The sequence below is a fragment of the Maniola jurtina genome, chromosome 10 (genome assembly GCF_905333055.1).
Source record: "Maniola jurtina chromosome 10, ilManJurt1.1, whole genome shotgun sequence".
NCBI classification, from domain to species: domain Eukaryota; kingdom Metazoa; phylum Arthropoda; class Insecta; order Lepidoptera; family Nymphalidae; genus Maniola; species Maniola jurtina.
The window spans coordinates 7,738,654-7,750,721 of NC_060038.1; positions in this window are offsets into that span (position 1 = coordinate 7,738,654).

A 12,068-nucleotide genomic window follows, 5' to 3' on the forward strand; every position below is an offset into this window, starting at 1 on the left:
CGGTAGTCCATTTGTGGGCAACATGAGCTATGTATACGCCGTGCAATAAGAAAGGCTTGCTCAAGACACAAGTATCGTAGCTGTATAATTATAATTATTATATAACTCTTGTAACCTAAACCCTCGTAGCGCTTATCCGTGAATTAAGTAGGTAGTCCGTTTATTTTTATATAAAAATGGACTACTTAAGACACGGATTTAAGTGTTACTAAAGCGCGAGCTTGTACGTTGCACACTGTTAAAATATTATTTCGGCATATTAGGTACATCCAGACGATAAATTACCTATAACTTAAACCCTTTTGTGTATTTTATTTGTCGATAATTAAGAAAAGTTACTGGTAAACAAGTAAAGCCGGGGTATAGAGGCTATCAGCTATTTTGTGGGCAGTTCCTTGACCCGCGCATATCTAAACATTCATAACACTTAGCGAGGGTGCGTCCTGCGCCCTGAAACTGATGCGCGCGCAGCCACCGCTGCTTAACCCTGCGAGCTACAACAGCTATTAATGTCACAACAAACTTGCGACATGTCGCACAGCAATAAGTAGCAGCGGATATTTACTCATTAGCAACTGTAACTGTCAAACGCTACTGTCATAAAAAATTATAGCGAGCCTGGAACAAGCCAACAGTTTGCGGTCGTAGACATGAGACATCGCCCACGCATTACAGCCTTGAACTGTACCTGCAACGGCTGTAACAGCTGATATAGGTATATAGGCAGAACTATGATATACATAATATGTATACACCTATTTTACATGAAAAATATGAATGTTCCGGTCCATTATTGTATCATCATACAAAACAAAAACCCTTGAAATTCGGGTTTCAACAACAGCAGTCAAAAATTATTACTTTAATCGTAAAGGTTTGCTAACTTAGACCAGCTTAGGCATCTTCTTCCATCGAGATGGATAATCCAATGGTGTTTACCGTCTTCTTACTTGTATCCTTGGTTCTCTTATCCATTTCTTAACGCTGTCACTTGCCTCTATCTCGGCATCACGGTATGTATTTGTAAAACGGCAGCATTCCAAAACTTTACAACAAAAAGTCTCGGGTATGTACTTAGACTTAGTCACCAGGCCCGAATATCGTATCGAAGATAAGTTGACTGTCCTTATCATTGCAGTACGTAATAGTGAAGACAGGGCTATCGATATATCCAGGTATTCAACGCTGATTCTTTCCATTTTTGAAATATGAGTAGGTATAAATGTTAAGTTCAATGTACCTACATTGAGACAAGTAACTATGTTGAAAATTAAGCCATTTTTAACCCCCGACCCAAAAAGAGGGGTGTTATAAGTTTGACGTGTGTATCTGTGTATCTGTGTATCTGTGTATCTGTCTGTGGCATCGTAGCGCCTAAACGAATGAACCGATTTTAATTTACTTTTTTTTGTTTGAAAGGTGGCTTGATCGAGAGTGTTCTTAGCTATAATCCAAAAAAATTGGTTCAGCCGTTTAAAAGTTATCAGCTATTTTCTAGTTTTCTTGTAGAAAAGAAGGTTAGATAACCCTTAGGTTCATAATATTCAAGTGTCAATTGACAAATGTCAAGCTGTCAAGATGGACATTGCCTAGATATACATAATTATTTATTTGAAAATGATTTGTCGGGGGTGTTGAAATTTTTTAATTTACACTTGTAGTTATGAAAAGGGTGGGTCAATTATATTATCTCCATTGAATGGCTGGTCTATCATCACTTATATCCTTCAAGTATATAAAACGAAGCCGCTTCGCCGAGTTTGTCTACTTATCTCTAACGCTAATCTCAAAAACTACTCGATATTCATAGTTTTTTGTAATAGATAGGCAAATTCTTCCGAAAGGTAGGTATACAATGAACAAACTATGATGATAAATTGTTGAAAAGTTTGTGCTAGTATGAGATATTTATAATTATTATTGACGAACGATTTTTATAAAAAATAGTGTAACTACTCATCAAATGTTCCTTTTATCTGAGAAGTTTGGTTGGGGTTTTTTTTTAAAGTCCCCAATGCTATAATTTTATATTCAAAGATTAAATAACTCACATTAAACAAAAATAATATCATTAAACAATAGAAATCTTTGGATATGTTGAACACCCGTGCGAAGCCTGGAGGGTCGCTAGAATAAAATAAGGAGTCAAATAATATATATCTACATAATAATAATAACAATAGCTAAAAGTTTTGAGATGAACCAAATATTTATACTAGTACCTAGTTACCAATACCTTCTCAATACTCCGACAAAATGAATTTTCGGTAGATACCTGAAACAAAAGTAACATTAACTTATTAAAAACACGACTATATTTTACTAATATTTATAATAATATAAATTATTCTCATAGCTGACGACAAATATTTTATAATTTTAGTCCGTTTCAAACATAATATGGTATTAAATAAAAAACAGTTAAAAACACTTTGTAAAAGTTTATCTTCTTATTATTATAAAAGGAAAAGCTGACTGACTGACAGATTTATTAACGCACAGTTCAAACTAATGGACGGATCAGACTGAGCATTTAGATAGCTATTTATTATTATTCTTTTTATAAAAAAATAGCGAGCAAACGAGCAAGCGGGTCACCTGATGTTAAATGATAACCGCCGCCCAAGAAGCAGCACTAGAGGAACTGCAAATGCGTTGCCCGATTATCAAGAATTTGACGAATAATGCAGCAACAGTGGTCTCCAGGTTGACGGACCCAACGTTCACAGGTATTACACCATTGGAATTATGATGTAAATATCCGTTAACAAATAAAATAATTCACCCGTAAGGAGGAAAAAAAGGTAAAAAGACGACGCGGTCGAAGTCGCAGACATAAGCTAGTATTTGTATTGTAGCTACGTGCCTCTAATTATGAAACAAGAGATAGGTATGCCTATGCCTATGGAGCTATTCAAAAAAGATCATTTAAAACTGAAAGAACCGCGACAAAGGGCAAACACTGAAGCTCTTTGCTTTTCAGCGATTTAGCCTCATACATGTGTGCTCTAAGAGTCGTTGAACTAGACCGGTGGAAAACAGCAGAGTTAGGAACACTGAAGACATAAATATAGTCCCATGTGACCTGTATATTAAATCACTGCGGCCTTTGGGCATTAACCTTAAAATGTGTTTGCTGACGACACCAAGTCTAAGAAATGGTAGACAGTGATTTTGGTTGATAAAATATCTGGAACATGAATTCGTTAGATTGGATAGGTTTATAAATGGAAAAGATCATAACGAAGAATGTAAATTACGAGTACCTCTAACTTTTCGGAGTTAAGTATACCTACTTATGGGCTTTGAGCAATTAAATATTAATTTGCTTTAACGGTGAAGGAAAACCTTCTAGGTAAACGCGTCCCATCTTAGACCACATCATCACTTTCCATCAGGTGTGATTGTGGTCAAGCGCTTGCCTATAGTGAATAAAAAAAAAAATAGTGAGAAAACCTGCATGCCTGAGAGTTCTCCATAATGTTTTAAAAATGTGTGAAGTCTGCCAATCCGTACTTGGTCAGCGTGGTAGACTGGGGCTAAGGCCTTAATCTGAGAGGAGACCCGTGCTCATTAGTGAGCCCGCGATGGGTTGATCATGATGATGATGAATCATTAGGTAAAGCTATCCCAGCTTTGACGGCTACAGTTGTGCATACAAGTCAATAATATTGACTGATAGTTAGGCTAAAGTACAAGTGTAAATTAAAAATTTATAACACCCCCGACAAGTGAAGATTACAGTAACTAGAAAAGAGCTGATAATTTTCAAACGGCTGAACCGATTTTCTTGGATTATAGCTAAGAACACTCTCGATCAAGCCACCTTTCAAACAAAAAAAAAAACTAAATTAAAATCGGTTCATTAGTTTAGGAGCTACGATGCCACAGACAGATACACACGTCAAACTTTTATCACCCCTCTTTTTGGGTCGGGGGTTAATAAACCAAGGTAAGTATGGACAACCTCGTTGGTAGTAGGTCGTAGAGCTATCAAAGATTTTATTAATATATTGATGACCGCAATCTGGCCTAATGATGTGACGATACGGTCTACTGACTACTCACAGTAGGTACCTACGTAGTACCTACGTAGCACTCTACGCACTACGCAGCAACATTATGAAACCCAAATTGCTTGGTGATGATAAGCATAGCATGGCTTGCGTAGGTAAAGTAAAATCCCAGACATGAAGCGAATTTTTTTTCTAATGTAATTTTTAAGTTTCTTCAATTGCGCCCCCGCATTGTTTAGCGATTTACATTATATTTTCTCATCTACTTAAAAAAAATTGCAATGGTTGTATTCATTTTGCGTTCAAAACATTTTTAACCGACTTCAAAAAAAGAGGAGGTTCTCAATTCGTCGGAATCTTCTTTTTTTTTTGTATGTTCCCCGATTACTCAAAGACGCCTGGACAAATCTGCGGTATGCACCCACTATGACAATAAAACACAATGCGATAGACATTCGACGACAGACGATTATAGGCGATCAGTAGATGTCGTGACTTCGATCGTGGAAAATGAACTAACAAATTTAATGTGCAAAGCAATCTTCACAAAAAAAAAACCTCGTTTGATAGAATTGAAAAAGTTAGAAAAGTTAGTCATTTCTAATCTAACTTACTATAGAGTAATTTCTTAGAAACTTCGAAGATTCATAAGGTAAGGTTCTATCTGCAGAATTATGATCATAGGTTTCTGTCATTTATTGGTACGTCTAGGTCCTAGGAAATGCTAGGAGAGACTTACACGTTCTAGTTCTTTTTTATAGAGTCCACTTTAAAATCAAGTGAGAACGGTGTAAAGCAAGGAGCAAAAGTCACAGAGGATAGGTATTATTATAAAGCCTTCGTGACACCAAAGTCTATTGCTTACTGACCCGCCCTACTCGGGTAAGTAAGTAGAATTTATGAAAATTGTCTTAGTGGGGATATACGGGCGTTTAAACCTCTATCTAAACAACATACATTTCAGTATAGAAAATCAAAAAGCAAAATCTCTACTAAAATTTCTAAAAACAACAGTTCTCTCTTCAACTCAACTACTTGACTGAGTGGACACTGGACAGCATATAGACTAGTGATGAAACTCTGTGTATTGTGATAGTGAAAGAGTGTCCTAGCAAACATTGTTTACGCGATAACCGAAATAGGTACATACATTACCAAGATACTTTAAGCATAAAATTATAATAGTTTTATTCAAAAACATTGCAAAATCGGCAGTGGAGGTATTGATTGGCTGGTAAAAGACGATCGAGAAAGTATCACATATTTTTAGGCAAGCGCCTAAAAGGCGACACGCACGGGCCCACTAACCTAATGAAAAATTGCACGCGATCGCGAGCCTTCCTGCTTGGGACCGATACTCATAAGTCGTAACCCTCAAGGACTTTCCAGTTTGGCGTGCCAGGATATACCTATACCACTATCGTGTGGTTTCCTGCGAGGATGAGTTAAATATTGAGGTATGATAATACAGAAGCCCGTAATTGCGAAAATAAAATACGGGGTAAATAAAGCTCCCGTATGTTTCACTAATTCAGCCGGGGCTGGCTGGCGAAACCAGACCCTGACGTTTTGTCCAGTAGAAAGAATAATTTTCCTTATGCGGCAATGCGTGGACCAATAACCGCGTAGCCGAAACAGACTCAATATTGATACTGTGAAGGCGGAATATATAAGTTAAATGTAATTTTAAATTAACATGCAAAGTTTTTTGTACATTAGTTTCACAAAATAGAAATTCTTCAAACAATAAATAGGTAGATACTTATTAGAAAATATCTACTTATGCAAAACATTGTCTCCCGTAAAAAAATAAAACCTTTATTTTTGATACTGGTAACCCGTAAATGAAAAAAGTGGCAAGTGGCAACCTTACTACAGAGTGAACTGGAATGAGGGAACTCTCGATTTGATCCTGAATCGACGATATTACCTCAAATGTTAGGCTATTGTGACGTAAAATCAAAGAAAAATAGGGCTACTTTAGAGCTAGCTACCTGCGTCAAATGCAGCATAACATTTGACGCCTGCCCGTAACGTCGAAACTTCAACGTTTTTTGGTTGGAGATTGGTCGAGTGGTCGACTTACAATCTGGTACCGCCATCTATTAAGAACTCTTGAAAGTTTTACTGCGCCCTCTATGCAAAGCTCTGAAATTTTCTTAGCCAAGACTGCCATGAGGTACTATGTTCGGGCTTGAGAAAAGTTTTTTCCCGTTGTAGTTAGAAACCTTTTTCATAGATGGCTCTGCTGTAATGCAGTCCTTTTTAAAAATGAAAAAGTCGTTATTTAATAACAAAAAATATGTTCGCCATAATTTCAAAAACGAATGTTTCTAAAAAACAATGCTACGTTGGGCCAAAATACATATTTTATGCAGACAAGGACTTTTTAGATAAAAGACAGCATTGAAGAGGATGGCAGTGTAAACTGTGGCAAAATTAAAAGCAACACAGACTGAGATCACAGAATAATATAATATTAGTACTACGCCGAGATATCTTGTCTTTAAAGTACAATTTTATTTTGGCTGCATCAAGCAAGAGCTCCCAGTTAACTAATCTAAACCTCGATACTGTAAGTTTGAGAGACGGGCGGAAAAAATTGCAATCCTGCTATAGGCATATTATGCCGTATGTCGACATTAGAATACGAATAGGCACCATAGTATGATTATCAGTAAAAATCTCATATGTGCCACACATATGAGATTTTTACTGATTTCAAACTTTACGGTGCTTTTTATCAATTAGTTTACATAATTACGTTATGTATGATTTTAATCGATAACTACTTATTAATAAAAATACTATAATACAAAATTTAGGTCATGCACTGTATAGGTACTTCTACTTACCTACTACGCCACTACGAGTACGTACCGTGATAAGTATACGATCGCAAACAATGGTGCTTACAGCATTGTTCATCGTCCCCGTTCGCCACCCTCTCTGAAGGGTTGGGTAGGCATGGGAAAAGACGAGTTTAAAACCTGATGGGGATTTCGCGACGTTTTAATATTCGGTGTTTAAAGATTTTACGTCTCCACGGTCGTAATTCGACGTCAAGACGAAGGAAATAGCTACTTTTTAGTCAAATAGCACTCCTTCAATGTGCAAGGCATGGGGTTTTTGGAATATGCATTTTACTTCTTTTATTTATGTTTATTTTTCTCTTTGTAGATTTTACCTTATTGAAGAAAATAATTTATTTGGGCTCTATCTCGGGCTCGCACTTTCAATTTTTCGAACTTAGTGATATTTATTTTGTAAATTTAGTTATTCTAGGTAGTGTTTTAATTTCTAAGTTCATGTGGATAAGAGTCGCCTCTAAGATTCTTTTACCTACAATAACGCTAATAATAAGCTACCGGAAGTTTTTCTCTAACTAATGCTTATTGAAATAAAAACATCGACCTATATACCTACACATACCTACTTAGATTTTCGTCTACAGCGAATGTTGCGGGAATCTGCTAGTTTCAAATACCTTTTATTGCAAATTTGCCGTTGACCTTCAAGTGGCGTCATGACAAGTGTAGCATTACATCATCATCGGAATTGCCTTCCCGCGTGTTTACCTCACCAGCTGCTCACCACACTGACACACCTAGACTATCGACTCTACATCACGTCTAACAAAGATTCGTTTGACTAAACTGATAAGCCGATAAACAAGCATAGATACAGTATTTAATTGATAGAGCAACGAAAAGGGGTAGTTATATTTTCATTATTTCATTTCTTGGACAACGAGGCCCATAAAATGAAACTCTTAAAATAATACAAAAATAAAAAAATCTTGAAATACCTACCTATAAATAAGTACATGCTACAATAATAACTAAACCCTTGATTATAGAAAAGAGCCACCATTACAATAAACTAACTACAAATTGTTGACTTGTCTTCATGTTTCACTCATAAATTGAGCAGAAGCATTAATATAGGTATTATTATTACATGATCCAGAATAAATAATTCGTATAGTATACCTACCTGCATATATTTAAAAGAGTAGGTAACGTGTTACACCAATGTTAAATCAATTTGTATGCGACCTCACACCTCATCTGTGTTTAGAATAAGTACCTACCTATCTATTGAAACTGAGAGTAGACAGCTATACCTATTGAAGATAGTTTCTAATCACGTAGATCATCAATGTCATACTATAGGTTAAAAGCTAACAATAGTCTGACGGTTAGATATACATAAATGAATTCTTGAGAATTATCAATTTATGATTCCTGAAAATTATCTATTAAAATATTATCATGAAGTTACCGACTAGGTAGGTGGCTTCCCACCTTCACAAAATTTGTCTAGTTTCAGACTATTTGTTTAAAAACTTGAGTCATTTCTGTGGCATTGTTTTATTAAACTCCTACGTTAATTCACGACTCCTAATTGGGAGGACTCACGCAATTTGCCGCTACCAAATTGTACCTACTACTTAATCGTTGTACCTACCTATCCTTGTAATTGGTGCAATTCAGTGCGGAGGCGACAAAATATTGCCCACGCCACCTAATTCCAATTCCATCGATCTTTAAACCCTTAAATCCAAATATAGACGAAGAATCGTCTTTTGTATCCAAAATAAATAGGAAAATCCAATAGCCGCTAAAGCACCGAAGCTACCTAATAATATCTAAAGTTTAAAAGTTCCACATAATTTATTTAGTGAATATGACTAATAAATAATAAACAATAGAGCGGGACTTCAATAAATACAAAAATAAATAAATAAATAAATAGTGGTAAATAAGTAATGGTCGCTCCAAGTCAAGCGTGAGCGCATGCTAATCAACATTTACGGGCGCAACGTACCTACGTTATATTATATCCTAACGATATATTATAAATAACGTACTTACGAGTACGTTATATATATCGTCCATCTCACTTTTGAGTAGGTAAAGTACTTAGGTAATTACCTACCTACTCAAAAGTGAGATGGACGATATTTTAACAACGTAAATACAACGTCTTGGTAAACTAATAACAAATCCGTCCGTCTAATTAATAGAACGATCGGCGTAAGAAGCGTGTTTGAAGACAAACTTAAAAGTGCGAAAAGTGCGCGAGGAAAGTAGCTTCGAAATCACACCATTAACTACCGTAAAAAACTCAACTGGACAAAGGTTATTCAACTGGAAGTTGTTACCAAATGAAGTGTAACAAAGGAAACGAAGATTCCTTTGTGACCTATTAAAATAGCTTCGGTTTAAACTATGACATTCGTAGGTGGGACGCGTTGCTCACCAAACTCGTCCGGCAATTTACCAATCACGGGCGAGTTGAGACCAAACGTGAATTACCCTTGATGCTTGATAACGCACGTATTTTCAGCAACTACAGACTGTCACTGCAACGAGACGTTTAAATGAAGAATCGCCTTATATGGGATACCTAGGTGTGTTATAGTCGAAGTCAGCCATCTTGCCAATTTTTGCCAGAAACTTCCTGGATAGGCAAGGTGTTTCATCAGAAATAGATCACTCTGGTGCTTAGCTATGTACACATACTTTAGCTATATATATGTAAGTACTGTACTAGGTTTATTAAGTTTACATTATCATATCTACGGAATAGGTACATAATAAGCTTCCTAAAGAGTCAATAGGCATACATTTAGCTCTGATTATAATGATTTGCTGTGACACAAGAAAAAATACTCTGCAAGATATTAGATGTTCTTCAATCTACATTATTATAAATGCCATACCTAGGAGTACGTTATCAATCGGCGTTTTACAACTAAAGGCGCGTTCCCACTCTGTCGTGACGATAAATAGGCGTATAGTTCACAGCGTCATGACTTGTATATTTGAATGAAGGTGCTCAGACAGCATGTGGACTGTCGTCCACGACTCTTTCCTAACAACGATACAACAATAAATTACGATGACGGTTACGGTGATAGTGGGAATGCGCCGTTAAGTCCTTGCGCCAATATTCACGGCACGAATCAATTAAGGCTGCTACCACATTATGAACTATGTAGAATCATACGATTTGATGATATGGTTGAGTGTACATCAAATCAAGAATCATATTACGGACCAAAGTCAAAGTAATTTATTCAAAATAGGTACCTAGATACCATTGTACACTTTTTGATTTATTTATCAATTGTTGAATTTGTTAGATAAATTGATGATAATAATAATTATAGTGATAATTAATTACGCCAACTTAAAACTAAAGCTACGAGTGTTCTCAACGCACCCAATCAAAAAAATTGATCAAGAAAAAACTATTTAGAAAAATAATAATAAAAATTAAAACAGACAAAGAACAGCGACCGTTGTGTTACGTTTTGAAATTGCCTTTGGCTAATTTAATTTAGCAATATATCTTAGGAGTCCCTATTGTTCAGTTCACAGTTCATTAATCAAGTCATTGTGGAGGTTCGGGATCATCTTCAACCGCGCCCTGGAAGCTGAAATGATTTAGGGCCTCACCTATATTATATTCCCAAAGAATTAACCGTACTTTTACAAAGGTAGGTATCTAACTACCTTAGAAGGTAAAGTTTACTAATTTACACAATACCTCCTTATACAAGTGGCTTAATACACGTTTCTGTCATGCATTTTACGTGCGCTATGTATAGGTACAAGCAGAATTTATTTTATTATTATAATGGTATTGAAGTTTTGCTTAAGTTTTTGAGCTAATACGTTCAGCTTCTTTCAGTTTATTAGTCATCTCTCTTTACCGAAACCAAGATTATTATTTTTATAGTTATACCTACTTTATTATTCATAATAATTGCTATATTTTATTTTATTGATTGAAACGGACAGTTTTAAACAAAAACTTTCGTTATGTCCGTGAATCATCGAAATGCATTTATATGAGGAGGAAGCGCATTAAGACGTTGGGAAATAAATCTCTGTGATCAAAGACGACGTATAATAGTGTATATACCTATTTTAAGATTTTAATTTTTGTTACTAAAAGACATTTTGTTCCAGGTTATTAACTATGCCAAATAAAGATCACTTGGATGGTGTATACTTTTTGTAAACAAATTTCTAGCGATAGGTTATGTAAGTACTTACCTCACTTACCTAAATAATATATTATTTTTGTGTTTTGTTCGTAGATGGAGAAAAAAAAATTGTTCATATTTTCTAATTAAATTCAATTTCAATTCGTTTAAAAAAAAGAATAAGTCCCTTAGAGAAAAGTCGACTGTCGCTCTACTTGTCAAATTATCGCATGTGTCGATGTCGCATACCAACCTACTGTAAAGTATGTAATAATAGTTTGAATTGAACCTTACTAATTAAAAATACTTAAATACGATCTACACTTATCTATAGATGGTTGAATATAATATATATTTCAATCATTAATAATGTTATAAGTACATTGCATTTAATTAACAATGTGTGTTACATTTTCCGGCCTTAACAAGCACAATATACCTATTAAGTGGTCGCTATTTACGTTAGAATTTAATTTACGATAAACCTACAATAGTCAACATATTAGTATGACATAATCGCATTCCACATCTAGGTAATAAGCGGTCTTATTGACCTACATATTTATCTCTGTCATCCTTATTGGCTGCAGGATTGCACAGAAAGTTTTTAAACGCTCACGCAATGGGTACAGGGAATAGGTAACATGGGAGGAGAAAAACACTTGGTATTCTTGTATGGTGTTTTGCAATACCAACATTACAGTACCTTTCAAATAAGGAAAGTTACGTAGTAGGTTTTCGTAAGAAAGTTATAACCGCTATGGCACCTAGTCCATAAGAGACTATTTAAAATGTCTCTCAAATTGTGTAAACTAAACAAGTAAACACTGTAAATACATAATATTAAATGTCTTCGCTATTTAGTCCAAAGTCTATAGCTACTCTACTTATGAATTATTATATATTACCTTATGAATAATTGACGATACCCATTTCGAATAACATTTATGTCACAAGTGGGTTTAAGTAAGTAATAAATACTGAATTTTATTCTTTCTCTTAATACTCTGGACTCATTTTGAAGTCTGGACTTCTGTCATCCTTATATTCTT